Source organism: Tachypleus tridentatus, chromosome 13, assembly GCF_004210375.1.
Source record: "Tachypleus tridentatus isolate NWPU-2018 chromosome 13, ASM421037v1, whole genome shotgun sequence".
In the NCBI taxonomy this organism is placed as follows: Eukaryota; Metazoa; Arthropoda; class Merostomata; order Xiphosura; family Limulidae; genus Tachypleus; species Tachypleus tridentatus.
The window spans coordinates 269,956,699-269,973,226 of record NC_134837.1 but is presented as its reverse complement, the minus strand read 5'-3'; positions in this window follow the sequence as shown (position 1 = coordinate 269,973,226).

Genomic DNA, 16,528 nt, shown 5'->3' with positions numbered 1-16,528 from the left:
CATGTGTGTGTGTGTGTTGGATGATCGTTATTGTTACACAGTAGATTGTTAACATGTGTGTGTGTGTGTTGGATGATCGTTATTGATACACAGTAGATTGTTAAATATGTGTGTGTGTTGGATGATCGTTATTGATACACAGTAGATTGTTAACATGTGTGTGTTTGGATGATCGTTATTGATACACAGTAGATTGTTAACATGTGTGTGTGATGATCGTTATTGATACACAGTAGATTGTTAACATGTGTGTGTGTTGGATGATCGTTATTGATACACAGTAGATTGTTAACATGTGTGTGTGTTGGATGATCGTTATTGATACACAGTAGATTGTTAACATGTGTGTGTGTTGGATGATCGTTATTGATACACAGTAGATTGTTAACATGTGTGTGTGTTGGATGATCGTTATTGATACACAGTAGATTGTTAACATGTGTGTGTGTGTTGGATGATCGTTATTGATACACAGTAGATTGTTAACATGTGTGTGTGTTGGATGATCGTTATTGATACACAGTAGATTGTTAACATGTGTGTGTGCTTGGATGATCGTTATTGATACACAGCAGATTGTTAACATGTGTGTGTGTGTTGGATGATCGTTATTGATACACAGTAGATTGTTAACATGTGTGTGTGTTGGATGATCGTTATTGATACACAGTAGATTGTTAACATGTGTGATTGTGTGTTGGATGTTCGTTATTGATACACAGTAGATTGTTAACATGTGTGTGTGTGTGTTGGATGATCGTTATTGATACACAGTAGATTGTTAACATGTGTGTGTGTGTGTTGGATGATCGTTATTGATACACAGTAGATTGTTAACATGTGTGTGTGTGTGTTGGATGATCGTTATTGATACACAGTAGATTGTTAACATGTGTGTGTGTGTGTTGGATGATCGTTATTGATAAACAGTAGATTGTTAACATGTGTGTTTGATGTTCGTTATTGATAAACAGTAGATTGTTAACATGTGTGTGTGTGTTTGATGTTCGTTATTGATACACAGTAGATTGTTAACATGTGTGTGTGTGTTTGGATGATCGTTATTGATACACAGTAGATTGTTAACATGTGTGTGTGTTGGATGATCGTTATTGATACACAGTAGATTGTTAACATGTGTGTGTGTGTGTTGGATGTTCGTTATTGATACACAGTAGATTGTTAACATGTGTGTGTGTGTGTTGGATGATCGTTATTGATACACAGTAGATTGTTAACATGTGTGTGTGTTGTTGATGATCGTTATTGATACACAGTAGATTGTTAACATGTGCGTGTGTGTCGTTGGATGATCGTTATTGATACACAGTAGATTGTTAACATGTGTTATGTGTGTGTGTGTTGATGATCGTTATTGATACACAGTAGATTGTTAACATGTGTGTGTGTGTGGATGATCGTTATTGATACACAGTAGATTGTTAACATGTGTGTGTGTGTGTTGGATGATCGTTATTGATACACAGTAGATTGTTAACATGTGTGTGTGTGTTGGATGATCGTTATTGATACACAGTAGATTGTTAACATGTGTGTGTGTGTGTGGATGATCGTTATTGATACACAGTAGATTGTTAACATGTGTGTGTGTGTTGGATGATCGTTATTGATACACAGTAGATTGTTAACATGTGTGTGTGTGTGTTGGATGATCGTTATTGATACACAGTAGATTGTTAACATGTGTGTTTGATGTTCGTTATTGATAAACAGTAGATTGTTAACATGTGTGTGTGTGTTGGATGATCGTTATTGATACACAGTAGATTGTTAACATGTGTGTGTGTGTTGGATGATCGTTATTGATACACAGTAGATTGTTAACATGTGTGTGTGTTGGATGATCGTTATTGATACACAGTAGATTGTTAACATGTGTGTGTGTGTGATGTTGGATGATCGTTATTGATACACAGTAGATTGTTAACATGTGTGTGTGTGTGTTGGATGATCGTTATTGATACACAGTAGATTGTTAACATGTGTGTGTGTGTGTTGGATGATCGTTATTGATACACAGTAGATTGTTAACATGTGTGTGTGTTGGATGATCGTTATTGATACACAGTAGATTGTTAACATGTGTGTGTTGGATGATCGTTATTGATACACAGTAGATTGTTAACATGTGTGTGTGTGTTGATGATCGTTATTGATACACAGTAGATTGTTAACATGTGTGTGTGTGTTGGATGATCGTTATTGATACACAGTAGATTGTTAACATGTGATGTGTGTGTGTGGATGATCGTTATTGATACACAGTAGATTGTTAACATGTGTGTGTGTGTTGGATGATCGTTATTGATACACAGTAGATTGTTAACATGTGTGTGTGTGTTGGATGATCGTTATTGATACACAGTAGATTGTTAACATGTGTGTGTGTGTTGGATGATCGTTATTGATACACAGTAGATTGTTAACATGTGTGTGTGATCGTTATTGATACACAGTAGATTGTTAACATGTGTGTGTTGGATGATGATCGTTATTGATACACAGTAGATTGTTAACATGTGTGTGTGTTGGATGATCGTTATTGATACACAGTAGATTGTTAACATGTGTGTGTGTGATGTTCGTTATTGATACACAGTAGATTGTTAACATGTGTGTGTGTGTGTTGGATGATCGTTATTGATACACAGTAGATTGTTAACATGTGTGTGTGTTGGATGATCGTTATTGATACACAGTAGATTGTTAACATGTGTGTGTGTTGATGATCGTTATTGATACACAGTAGATTGTTAACATGTGTGTGTGTGTTGGATGATCGTTATTGATACACAGTAGATTGTTAACATGTGTGTGTGATCGTTGGATGATCGTTATTGATACACAGTAGATTGTTAACATGTGTGTGTGTGGATGATCGTTATTGATACACAGTAGATTGTTAACATGTGTGTGTGTTGGATGATCGTTATTGATACACAGTAGATTGTTAACATGTGTGTGTGTGGTTGATGATCGTTACTGATACACAGTAGATTGTTGCATGTGTGTGTGTGTTGGATGATCGTTACTGATACACAGTAGATTGTTAACATGTGTGTGTGTTGGATGATCGTTATTGATACACAGTAGATTGTTAACATGTGTGTGTGTGTTTGATGTTCGTTATTGATACACAGTAGATTGTTAACATGTGTGTGTGTGTGTTGGATGATCGTTATTGATACACAGTAGATTGTTAACATGTGTGTGTGTGTGTTGGATGATCGTTATTGATACACAGTAGATTGTTAACATGTGTGTGTGTGTTGGATGATCGTTATTGATACACAGTAGATTGTTAACATGTGTGTGTGTGTGGTGGATGATCGTTATTGATACACAGTAGATTGTTAACATGTGTGCGTGTGTTGGATGATCGTTATTGATACACAGTAGATTGTTAACATGTGTGTGTGTGTTGATGATCGTTATTGATACACAGTAGATTGTTAACATGTGTGTGCGTGTGTTGGATGATCGTTATTGATACACAGTAGATTGTTAACATGTGTGTGTGTGTGTGCGTGTGTGTTGGATGATCGTTATTGATACACAGTAGATTGTTAACATGTGTGTGTGTGTTGGATGATCGTTATTGATACACAGTAGATTGTTAACATGTGTGTGTGTTTTGATGATCGTTATTGATACACAGTAGATTGTTAACATGTGTGTGTGTGTCGTTATTATGATCGTTATTGATACACAGTAGATTGTTAACATGTGTGTGTGTGTGTTGGATGATCGTTATTGATACACAGTAGATTGTTAACATGTGTGTGTGTGTTGATGATCGTTATTGATACACAGTAGATTGTTAACATGTGTGTGTGTGTGTTGATGATCGTTATTGATACACAGTAGATTGTTAACATGTGTGTGTGTGTGTTGGATGATCGTTATTGATACACAGTAGATTGTTAACATGTGTGTGTTGGATGTTCGTTATTGATACACAGTAGATTGTTAACATGTGTGTGTGTGTGTTGGATGATCGTTATTGATACACAGTAGATTGTTAACATGTGTGTGTGTGTGATGATCGTTACTGATACACAGCAGATTGTTAACATGTGTGTGTGTGTGTGATGATCGTTATTGATACACAGTAGATTGTTAACATGTGTGTGTGTGTGATCGTTGGATGATCGTTATTGATACACAGTAGATTGTTAACATGTGTGTGTGTGTGATGTTCGTTATTGATACACAGTAGATTGTTAACATGTGTGTGTGTGTGTTGGATGATCGTTATTGATACACAGTAGATTGTTAACATGTGTGTGTGTTGGATGATCGTTATTGATACACAGTAGATTGTTAACATGTGTGTGTGTGTTGGATGATCGTTATTGATACACAGTAGATTGTTAACATGTGTGTGTGTTGGATGATCGTTATTGATACACAGTAGATTGTTAACATGTGTGTGTGTTGGATGATCGTTATTGATACACAGTGCAGATTGTTAACATGTGTGTGTGTGGATGATGATCGTTATTGATACAGAGTAGATTGTTAACATGTGTGTGTGTTTGATGATCGTTATTGATACACAGTAGATTGTTTAACATGTGTGTGTGTGTTGGATGATCGTTATTGATACACAGTAGATTGTTAACATGTGTGTGTGTGTTGGATGATCGTTATTGATACACAGTAGATATTGTTAACATGTGTGTGTGTTGGATGATCGTTATTGATACACAGTAGATTGTTAACATGTGTGTGTGTGTTTATTGGATGATCGTTATTGATACACAGTAGATTGTTAACATGTGTGTGTGTGTTTGGATGATCGTTATTGATACACAGTAGATTGTTAACATGTGTGTGTGTGTTGGATGATCGTTATTGATACACAGTAGATTGTTAACATGTGTGTGTGTGTGTTTGGATGATCGTTATTGATACACAGTAGATTGTTAACATGTGTGTTTGATGATCGTTATTGATACACAGTAGATTGTTAACATGTGTGTGTGTGTTGTTCGTTATTGATACACAGTAGATTGTTAACATGTGTGTGTGTGTGTTGGATGATCGTTATTGATACACAGTAGATTGTTAACATGTGTGTGTGTGTGTTGGATGATCGTTATTGATACACAGTAGATTGTTAACATGTGTGTGTGTGTGTTGGATGATCGTTATTGATACACAGTAGATTGTTAACATGTGTGTGTGTGTGTGTTGGATGATCGTTATTGATACACAGTAGATTGTTAATACGTGTGTGTGTGTGTTGATGATCGTTATTGATACACAGTAGATTGTTAACATGTGTGTGTGTGTTGGATGATCGTTATTGATACACAGTAGATTGTTAACATGTGTGTGTGTGTGTTGGATGATCGTTATTGATACACAGTAGATTGTTAACATGTGTGTGTGTGTGTTGGATGATCGTTATTGATACACAGTAGATTGTTAACATGTGTGTGTTGGATGATCGTTATTGATACACAGTAGATTGTTAACATGTGTGTGTGTTGGATGATCGTTATTGATACACAGTAGATTGTTAACATGTGTGTGTGTGTGTTGGATGATCGTTATTGATACACAGTAGATTGTTAACATGTGTGTGTGTTGGATGATCGTTATTGATACACAGTAGATTGTTAACATGTGTGTGTGTGTTGGATGATCGTTATTGATACACAGTAGATTGTTAACATGTGTGTGTGTGTTGGATGATCGTTATTGATACACAGTAGATTGTTAACATGTGTGTGTGTTGGATGATCGTTATTGATACACAGTAGATTGTTAACATGTGTGTGTGTTGGATGATCGTTATTGATACACAGTAGATTGTTAACATGTGTGTGTGTGTGTTGGATGATCGTTATTGATACACAGTAGATTGTTAACATGTGTGTGTGTTGGATGATCGTTATTGATACACAGTAGATTGTTAACATGTGTGTGTGTTGGATGATCGTTATTGATACACAGTAGATTGTTAACATGTGTGTGTGTTGGATGATCGTTATTGATACACAGTAGATTGTTAACATGTGTGTGTGTGTGTTGGATGATCGTTATTGATACACAGTAGATTGTTAACATGTGTGTGTGTGTTGGATGATCGTTATTGATAAACAGTAGATTGTTAACATGTGTGTGTGTGTGTGGATGATCGTTATTGATACACAGCAGACTGTTAACATGTGTGTGTGTGTGTGTTGGATGATCGTTATTGATACACAGTAGATTGTTAACATGTGTGTGTGTGTGTTGGATGATCGTTATTGATACACAGTAGATTGTTAACATGTGTGTGTGTGTGTTGGATGATCGTTATTGATACACAGTAGATTGTTAACATGTGTGTGTGTGTTGGATGATCGTTATTGATACACAGTAGATTGTTAACATGTGTGTGTGTGTGTTGGATGATCGTTATTGATACACAGTAGATTGTTAACATGTGTGTGTGTGTGTGTGTTGGATGATCGTTATTGATACACAGTAGATTGTTAACATGTGTGTGTGTGTGTTGGATGATCGTTATTGATACACAGTAGATTGTTAACATGTGTGTGTGTGTGTTGGATGATCGTTATTGATACACAGTAGATTGTTAACATGTGTGTGTGTGTTGGATGATCGTTATTGATACACAGTAGATTGTTAACATGTGTGTGTGTGTGTTGGATGATCGTTATTGATACACAGTAGATTGTTAACATGTGTGTGTGTGTTTGGATGTTCGTTATTGATACACAGTAGATTGTTAACATGTGTGTGTGTGTTTGATGTTCGTTATTGATACACAGTAGATTGTTAACATGTGTGTGTGTTGGATGATCGTTATTGATACACAGTAGATTGTTAACATGTGTGTGTGTGTGTTGGATGATCGTTATTGATACACAGTAGATTGTTAACATGTGTGTTTGATGTTCGTTATTGATACACAGTAGATTGTTAACATGTGTGTGTGTGTTGGATGATCGTTATTGATACACAGTAGATTGTTAACATGTGTGTGTGTGTTGGATGATCGTTATTGATACACAGTAGATTGTTAACATGTGTGTGTGTGTGTTGGATGATCGTTATTGATACACAGTAGATTGTTAACATGTGTGTGTGTGTGTGTTGGATGATCGTTATTGATACACAGTAGATTGTTAACATGTGTGTGTGTTGGATGATCGTTATTGATACACAGTAGATTGTTAACATGTGTGTGTGTGTTGGATGTTCGTTATTGATACACAGTAGATTGTTAACATGTGTGTGTGTGTGTTGGATGATCGTTATTGATACACAGTAGATTGTTAACATGTGTGTGTGTGTTGGATGATCGTTATTGATACACAGTAGATTGTTAACATGTGTGTGTGTGTGTGTTGATGATCGTTATTGATACACAGTAGATTGTTAACATGTGTGTGTGTGTTGGATGATCGTTATTGATACACAGTAGATTGTTAACATGTGTGTGTGTTGGATGATCGTTATTGATACACAGTAGATTGTTAACATGTGTGTGTGTGTGTTGGATGTTCGTTATTGATACACAGTAGATTGTTAACATGTGTGTGTGTGTGTGTTGGATGATCGTTATTGATACACAGTAGATTGTTAACATGTGTGTGTGTTGATGATCGTTATTGATACACAGTAGATTGTTAACATGTGTGTGTGTTGGATGATCGTTATTGATACACAGTAGATTGTTAACATGTGTGTGTGTTGGATGATCGTTATTGATACACAGTAGATTGTTAACATGTGTGTGTGTTTGGATGATCGTTATTGATACACAGTAGATTGTTAACATGTGTGTGTGTGTGTGTTGGATGATCGTTATTGATACACAGTAGATTGTTAACATGTGTGTGTGTGGATGATCGTTATTGATACACAGATGATCGTTATTGATACACAGTAGATTGTTAACAGATTGTGTGTGTGTTGATGATCGTTATTGATACACAGTAGATTGTTAACATGTGTGTGTGTTGGATGATCGTTATTGATACACAGTAGATTGTTAACATGTGTGTGTGTGTGTGTTGGATGATCGTTATTGATACACAGTAGATTGTTAACATGTGTGTGTGTGTGTGGATGATCGTTATTGATACACAGTAGATTGTTAACATGTGTGTGTGTGTGTTGGATGATCGTTATTGATACACAGTAGATTGTTAACATGTGTGTGTGTGTTGGATGATCGTTATTGATACACAGTAGATTGTTAACATGTGTGTGTGTGTTGGATGATCGTTATTGATAAACAGTAGATTGTTAACATGTGTGTGTGTGTTGGATGATCGTTATTGATACACAGTAGATTGTTAACATGTGTGTGTGTGTTGGATGATCGTTATTGATACACAGTAGATTGTTAACATGTGTGTGTGTTGGATGATCGTTATTGATACACAGTAGATTGTTAACATGTGTGTGTGTGTGTTGGATGATCGTTATTGATACACAGTAGATTGTTAACATGTGTGTGTGTGTTGGATGATCGTTATTGATACACAGTAGATTGTTAACATGTGTGTGTGTTGGATGATCGTTATTGATACACAGTAGATTGTTAACATGTGTGTGTGTGTTGGATGTTCGTTATTGATACACAGTAGATTGTTAACATGTGTGTGTGTGTGTGTGTTGGATGATCGTTATTGATACACAGTAGATGTGCTGTTAACACGTGTGTGTGTGTGTTGGATGATCGTTATTGATACACAGTAGATTGTTAACATGTGTGTGTGTGTTTGATGATCGTTATTGATACACAGTAGATTGTTAACATGTGTGTGTGTGTTGGATGATCGTTATTGATACACAGTAGATTGTTAACATGTGTGTGTGTGTGTTGGATGATCGTTATTGATACACAGTAGATTGTTAACATGTGTGTGTGTGTGTTGGATGATCGTTATTGATACACAGTAGATTGTTAACATGTGTGTGTGTGTTTGGATGATCGTTATTGATACACAGTAGATTGTTAACATGTGTGTGTGTTGGATGATCGTTATTGATACACAGTAGATTGTTAACATGTGTGTGTGTGTTGGATGATCGTTATTGATACACAGTAGATTGTTAACATGTGTGTGTGTGTTGGATGATCGTTATTGATACACAGTAGATTGTTAACATGTGTGTGTGTGTGTTGGATGATCGTTATTGATACACAGTAGATTGTTAACATGTGTGTGTGTTGGATGATCGTTATTGATACACAGTAGATTGTTAACATGTGTGTGTGTGTTGATGATCGTTATTGATACATAGATTGTTAACTTGTGTGTGTGTGTGTTGGATGATCGTTATTGATACACAGTAGATTGTTAACATGTATGTGTGTGTTGGATGATCGTTATTGATACACAGTAGATTGTGCTTTATGTGTGTGTGTGTTGGATGATCGTTATTGATACACAGTAGATTGTTAACATGTGTGTGTGTGTGTTGGATGATCGTTATTGATACACAGTAGATTGTTAACATGTGTGTGTGTGTTGGATGATCGTTATTGATAAACAGTAGATTGTTAACATGTGTGTTTGATGTTCGTTATTGATAAACAGTAGATTGTTAACATGTGTGTGTGTGTTGGATGTTCGTTATTGATACACAGTAGATTGTTAACATGTGTGTGTGTGTTGGATGATCGTTATTGATACACAGTAGATTGTTAACATGTGTGTGTTGGATGATCGTTATTGATACACAGTAGATTGTTAACATGTGTGTGTGTGTGTTGGATGATCGTTATTGATACACAGTAGATTGTTGCATGTATGTGTGTGTGTTGGATGATCGTTATTGATACACAGTAGATTGTTAACATGTGTGTGTGTGTGTGTTGGATGATCGTTATTGATACACAGTAGATTGTTAACATGTGTGTGTGTGTGTTGGATGATCGTTATTGATACACAGTAGATTGTTAACATGTGTGTGTTGGATGATCGTTATTGATACACAGTAGATTGTTAACATGTGTGTGTGTGTTGGATGATTGTTATTGATACACAGTAGATTGTTAACATATGTGTGTGTGTTGGATGATCGTTATTGATACACAGTAGATTGTTAACATGTGTGTGTGTGTTGGATGATCGTTATTGATACACAGTAGATTGTTAACATGTGTGTGTGTGTTGGATGATCGTTATTGATACACAGTAGATTGTTAACATGTGTGTGTTGGATGTTCGTTATTGATACACAGTAGATTGTTAACATGTGTGTGTGTGTGTTGGATGATCGTTATTGATACACAGTAGATTGTTAACATGTGTGTGTGTTGGATGATCGTTATTGATACACAGTAGATTGTTAACATGTGTGTGTGTGTGGATGATCGTTATTATTACACAGTAGATTGTTAACATGTGTGTGTGTGTGTGTTGGATGATCGTTATTGATACACAGTAGATTGTTAACATGTGTGTGTGTTGGATGATCGTTATTGATACACAGTAGATTGTTAACATGTGTGTGTTGGATGATCGTTATTGTTACACAGTAGATTGTTAACATGTGTGTGTTGGATGATCGTTATTGATACACAGTAGATTGCGTGTAACATTATGTGTGCCAATGTGTGTTGGATGATCGTTATTGATACACAGTAGATTGTTAACATGTGTGTGTGTTGGATGATCGTTATTGATACACAGTAGATTGTTAACATGTGTGTGTGTGTTGGATGATCGTTATTGATACACAGTAGATTGTTAACATGTGTGTGTGTTGGATGATCGTTATTGATACACAGTAGATTGTTAACATGTGTGTGTGTTGGATGATCGTTATTGATACACAGTAGATTGTTAACATGTGTGTGTGTTGGATGATCGTTATTGATACACAGTAGATTGTTAACATGTGTGTGTGTGTTGGATGATCGTTATTGATACACAGTAGATTGTTAACATGTGTGTGTGTGGATGATCGTTATTGATACACAGTAGATTGTTAACATGTGTGTGTGTTGGATGATCGTTATTGATACACAGTAGATTGTTAACATGTGTGTTGTGTGTTGGATGATCGTTACTGATACACAGTAGATTGTTAACATGGATGATCGTTATTGATACACAGTAGATTGTTAACATGTGTGTGTGTGTGTTGGATGATCGTTATTGATACACAGTAGATTGTTAACATGTGTGTGTGTGTTGGATGATCGTTATTGATACACAGTAGATTCATTTTTATATGTGTGTGTGTTGGATGATCGTTATTGATACACAGTAGATTGTTAACATGTGTGTGTGTTGGATGATCGTTACTGATACACAGTTGTTACTTTGTAAAAGTGTGTGTTGATGATCGTTATTGATACACAGTAGATTGTTAACATGTGTGTTTGATGTTCGTTATTGATAAACAGTAGATTGTTAACATGTGTGTGTGTGTTGGATGTTCGTTATTGATACACAGTAGATTGTTAACATGTGTGTGTGTGTTGGATGATCGTTATTGATACACAGTAGATTGTTAACATGTGTGTGTGTTGGATGATCGTTATTGATACACAGTAGATTGTTAACATGTGTGTGTGTGTTGGATGATCGTTATTGATACACAGTAGATTGTTAACATGTGTGTGTGTTGATGATCGTTATTGATACACAGTAGATTGTTAACATGTGTGTGTGTGTGTTGGATGATCGTTATTGATACACAGTAGATTGTTGCTTTTTATGTGTGTGTGTGTGTTGGATGATCGTTATTGATACACAGTAGATTGTTAACATGTGTGTGTGTGTTGGATGATCGTTATTGATACACAGTAGATTGTTAACATGTGTGTGTGTGTGTTGGATGATCGTTATTGATACACAGTAGATTGTTAACATGTGTGTGTGTGTGTTGGATGATCGTTATTGTACACAGTAGATTGTGTGTGGTGTGATGGATGATCGTTATTGATACACAGTAGATTGTTATGTATGTTGTGTGTGTTTTGGATGATCGTTATTGATACACAGTAGATTGTTAACATGTGTGTGTTGGATGATCGTTATTGATACACAGTAGATTGTTATGTGTGTGTGTGTTGGATGATCGTTATTGATACACAGTAGATTGTTAACATGTGTGTGTGTGTTGGATGATCGTTATTGATACACAGTAGATTGTTAACATGTGTGTGTGTGTGTTGGATGATCGTTATTGATACACAGTAGATTGTTAACATGTGTGTGTGTGTGTTTGGATGATCGTTATTGATACACAGTAGATTGTTAACATGTGTGTGTGTGTGTTGGATGATCGTTATTGATACACAGTAGATTGTTAACATGTGTGTGTGTGTTGGATGATCGTTATTGATACACAGTAGATTGTTAACATGTGTGTGTGTGTTGGATGATCGTTATTGATACACAGTAGATTGTTAACATGTGTGTGTGTTGGATGATCGTTATTGTTACACAGTAGATTGTTAACATGTGTGTGTGTGTGTTGGATGATCGTTATTGATACACAGTAGATTGTTAACATGTGTGTGTGTGTGTTGGATGATCGTTATTGATACACAGTAGATTGTTAACATGTGTGTTTGATGTTCGTTATTGATAAACAGTAGATTGTTAACATGTGTGTGTGTGTGTTGGATGTTCGTTATTGATACACAGTAGATTGTTAACATGTGTGTGTGTGTTGGATGATCGTTATTGATACACAGTAGATTGTTAACATGTGTGTGTTGGATGATCGTTATTGATACACAGTAGATTGTTAACATGTGTGTGTGTTGGATGATCGTTATTGATACACAGTAGATTGTTAACATGTGTGTGTGTGTTTGGATGATCGTTATTGATACACAGTAGGTGTTAACATGTGTGTGTGTGTTGGATGATCGTTATTGATACACAGTAGATTGTTAACATGTGTGTGTTTGGATGATTCGTTATTGATACACAGTAGATTCGCATATGTGTGTGTGTTGGATGATCGTTATTGATACACAGTAGATTGTTATATTATGTATTGTGTGTTGGATGTTCGTTATTGATACACAGTAGATTGTTAACATGTGTGTGTGTGTGTGTGTTGGATGATCGTTATTGATACACAGTAGATTCTTAATATGTGTGATTGTGTGTTGGATGTTCGTTATTGATACACAGTAGATTGTTAACATGTGTGTGTGTGTGTGTTGGATGATCGTTATTGATACACAGTAGATTGTTAACATGTGTGTGTGTGTGTGTGTTGGATGATCGTTATTGATACACAGTAGATTGTTAACATGTGTGTGTGTGTGTTGGATGATCGTTATTGATACACAGTAGATTGTTAACATGTGTGTGTGTGTGTGTTGGATGATCGTTATTGATACAACAGTAGATTGTTAACATGTGTGTGTGTGTTGGATGATCGTTATTGATACACAGTAGATTGTTAACATGTGTGTGTGTGTGTGATGATTCGTTATTGATACACAGTAGATTGTTAACATATGTGTGTGTGTTGGATGATCGTTATTGATACACAGTAGATTGTTAACATGTGTGTGTATTATGTTGGATGATCGTTATTGATACACAGTAGATTGTTAACATGTGTGTTTGATGTTCGTTATTGATAAACAGTAGATTGTTAACATGTGTGTGTGTGTTTGATGTTCGTTATTGATACACAGTAGATTGTTAACATGTGTGTGTGTTGGATGATCGTTATTGATACACAGTAGATTGTTAACATGTATGTGTGTGTGTGTTTGGATGATCGTTATTGATACACAGTAGATTGTTAACATGTGTGTGTGTGTGTTGGATGATCGTTATTGATACACAGTAGATTGTTAACATGTGTGTGTGTGTGTGTTGGATGATCGTTATTGGTACACAGTAGATTGTTAACATGTGTGTGTGTTTGGATGATCGTTATTGATACACAGTAGATTGTTAACATGTATTGTGTGTTATTGTTGGATGATCGTTATTGATACACAGTAGATTGTTAACATGTGTGTGTGTGTTGGATGATCGTTATTGATACACAGTAGATTGTTAACATGTGTGTGTGTGTTGGATGATCGTTATTGATACACAGTAGATTGTTAACATGTGTGTGTGTGTGTTGGATGATCGTTATTGATACACAGTAGATTGTTAACATGTGTGTGTGTGTTTGGATGATCGTTATTGATACACAGTAGATTGTTAACATGTGTGTGTGTGTTTGGATGATCGTTATTGATACACAGTAGATTGTTAACATGTGTGTGTGTGTTGGATGATCGTTATTGATACACAGTAGATTGTTAACATGTGTGTGTGTGTTGGATGATCGTTATTGATACACAGTAGATTGTTAACATGTGTGTGTGTGTTGGATGATTGTTATTGATACACAGTAGATTGTTAACATGTGTGTGTGTGTGTTGGATGATCGTTATTGATACACAGTAGATTGTTAACATGTGTGTGTGTTGGATGATCGTTATTGATACACAGTAGATTGTTAACATGTGTGATTGTGTGTTGGATGTTCGTTATTGATACACAGTAGATTGTTAACATGTGTGTGTGTGTGTTGGATGATCGTTATTGATACACAGTAGATTGTTAACATGTGTCTGTGTGTGTTGGATGATCGTTATTGATAAACAGTAGATTGTTAACATGTGTGTTTGATGTTCGTTATTGATAAACAGTAGATTGTTAACATGTGTGTGTGTGTTGGATGTTCGTTATTGATACACAGTAGATTGTTAACATGTGTGTGTGTGTGTTGGATGATCGTTATTGATACACAGTAGATTGTTAACATGTGTGTGTTGGATGATCGTTATTGATACACAGTAGATTGTTAACATGTGTGTGTTGGATGTTCGTTATTGATACACAGTAGATTGTTAACATGTGTGTGTGTGTGTTGGATGATCGTTATTGATACACAGTAGATTGTTAACATGTGTGTGTGTGTGTTGGATGATCGTTATTGATACACAGTAGATTGTTAACATGTGTGTGTGTGTGTTTGGATGATCGTTATTGATACACAGTAGATTGTTAACATGTGTGTGTTGGATGTTCGTTATTGATACACAGTAGATTGTTAACATGTGTGTGTGTGTTGGATGATTGTTATTGATACACAGTAGATTGTTAACATGTGTGTGTGTGTGTGTTGGATGATTGTTATTGATACACAGTAGATTGTTAACATGTGTGTGTGTGTTGGATGATCGTTATTGATACACAGTAGATTGTTAACATGTGTGTGTGTGTGTTGGATGATCGTTATTGATACACAGTAGATTGTTAACATGTGTGTGTGTGTTGGATGATCGTTATTGATACACAGTAGATTGTTAACATGTGTGTGTGTGTTGGATGATCGTTATTGATACACAGTAGATTGTTAACATGTGTGTGTTGGATGATCGTTATTGATACACAGTAGATTGTTAACATGTGTGTGTGTGTTGGATGATCGTTATTGATACACAGTAGATTGTTAACATGTGTGTGTGTGTTTGGATGATCGTTATTGATACACAGTAGATTGTTAACATGTGTGTGTGTGTTGGATGATCGTTATTGATACACAGTAGATTGTTAACATGTGTGTGTGTTGGATGATCGTTATTGATACACAGTAGATTGTTAACATGTGTGTGTGTTGGATGATCGTTATTGATACACAGTAGATTGTTAACATGTGTGTGTGTTGGATGATCGTTATTGATACACAGTAGATTGTTAACATGTGTGTGTGTTGGATGATCGTTATTGATACACAGTAGATTGTTAACATGTGTGTGTGTTGGATGATCGTTATTGATACACAGTAGATTGTTACACATGTGTGTGTGTTGGATGATCGTTATTGATACACAGTAGATTGTTAACATGTGTGTGTATGTTGGATGATCGTTATTGTTACACAGTAGATTGTTAACATGTGTGTGTGTGTTGGATGATCGTTATTGATACACAGTAGATTGTTAACATGTGTGTGTGTTGGATGTTCGTTATTGATACACAGTAGATTGTTAACATGTGTGTGTGTTGGATGATCGTTATTGATACACAGTAGATTCTTAATATGTGTGATTGTGTGTTGGATGTTCGTTATTGATACACAGTAGATTGTTAACATGTGTGTGTGTGTGTGTGTTGGATGATCGTTATTGATACACAGTAGATTCTTAACATGTGTTGTGTGTGTTGGATGATCGTTATTGATACACAGTAGATTGTTATTGTGTGTGTGTGTGTTGGATGATCGTTATTGATACACAGCATATTGTTAATGTATGTGTGTGTGTGGATGATTGTTATTGGTATAGATTGTGTAACATGTGTGTGTTGGACAGTAGTTATTGATAAACAGTAGATTGTTAACATGTGTGTGTGTTGGATGATCGTTATTGATACACAGTAGATTGTTAACATTGTGTGTGTTTTGATGTTCGTTATTGATACACAGTATGTTAACATGTGTGTGTGTTTGATGATCGTTATTGATACACAGTAGATTGTTAACA